The 1,120-nt window shown below is 37.0% G+C and overlaps 1 protein-coding gene across 1 annotated transcript in view; it reads right to left on the reverse strand.

Annotated features, from left to right (window-relative positions):
* The window catches only part of LOC108628651 (midasin), a 51,420-nt gene that overhangs the window by 13,470 nt on the left and 36,830 nt on the right, over positions 1 to 1,120 (reverse strand). The gene's annotated exons all lie outside the window — the stretch shown is intronic.

Below are 1,120 nucleotides of genomic sequence, written 5' to 3' on the forward strand. Positions count from 1 at the left end.
GGGGAAATGATAGATTGTTGATAGGCTGAGCGTCCGGATCCGAGCCAATGCTCCCGATTCGAAGATCGCGTCAACTGAGCGCTCTGATTGGTCGGGGTTTTTTGCTAATAACTCTTCAACCACGTCTCGGACAACCTTTCGCTAAGGAAAATGTTGTTTGAAATTACGTCAGGAATCTTCCATTTCAATATCTTACACTGGTTTTAGGATACTCTGTACATCATATTATACATATGTATTAATTGGTTTAAATATTAGATATAGTATTTTGATCAAATTTCTGAAACTCTTGCCGGAAATCTCCCGACTCATACGAGCATAAATAAAAATGAAAGAGTCACTTTTTATGTGAACTTCAGAAGAGTTCATCAAGGGGAATGAACCGTGGAAAATGTATTTCTAGTGGCGCGTTCATTTAATTCGGAGCCAGTTTTAGAGACCCAATTTCATCGAGTTTTCTGCTATAGATTAAACCGTTTTGAAGATTGGTTTTAGAGGATGAAGTACTCGGTTTCTTAATTTGAAAAATGCACACCGGACGCGTTCATTACTTTTCCTCCATCTAAATTGCTTCCAGTAATTGTTTCGCCTCTGGGTTCAGCTTTTCATTATCAAACATCACTACCACTGGTCACGCGACCATTTTCATACCCACCACCAATCATTTACTCTGTATCTTCACGCCGAGAGATAAATGGTTCGAGTATTTAAGTATTAACACAAAAGAAGAGCGGAGAACGTTTAGCTAATAGAACGATAAATTCTAATTAAGTGGTGAGCATGAATTATAGTTAGAAACAGAAAAACATGGCGCTTTAATGTAGTTTCCCTTGTACTCGTTACGTCTACCAAAACTGGATTAAATAACAGGCGAAGAAATAAGTAAAGAACAACTGTTCCATGTGAAAAGTGAAAAATGAAGAGAAATGAGATAAGAAATAGAAGCGCACTACGTGTCAACAACGTACAGAGTCAATCAATAAAAACTGTCATGTAACATCTTGTTAAAACGTTCTCCAAAATGGACACTTGAAACATCAGAATTAATGAATTCGATTATGTATTAACATTAGATTGCCCAAGGAAGTCATTTTGACTGCTTTTGGGCAAATGTACAAAT

This window comes from Ceratina calcarata, unplaced genomic scaffold, assembly GCF_001652005.2.
Source record: "Ceratina calcarata isolate Rehan_Ccalc_2016 unplaced genomic scaffold, ASM165200v1 scaffold532.2, whole genome shotgun sequence".
In the NCBI taxonomy this organism is placed as follows: Eukaryota; Metazoa; Arthropoda; class Insecta; order Hymenoptera; family Apidae; genus Ceratina; species Ceratina calcarata.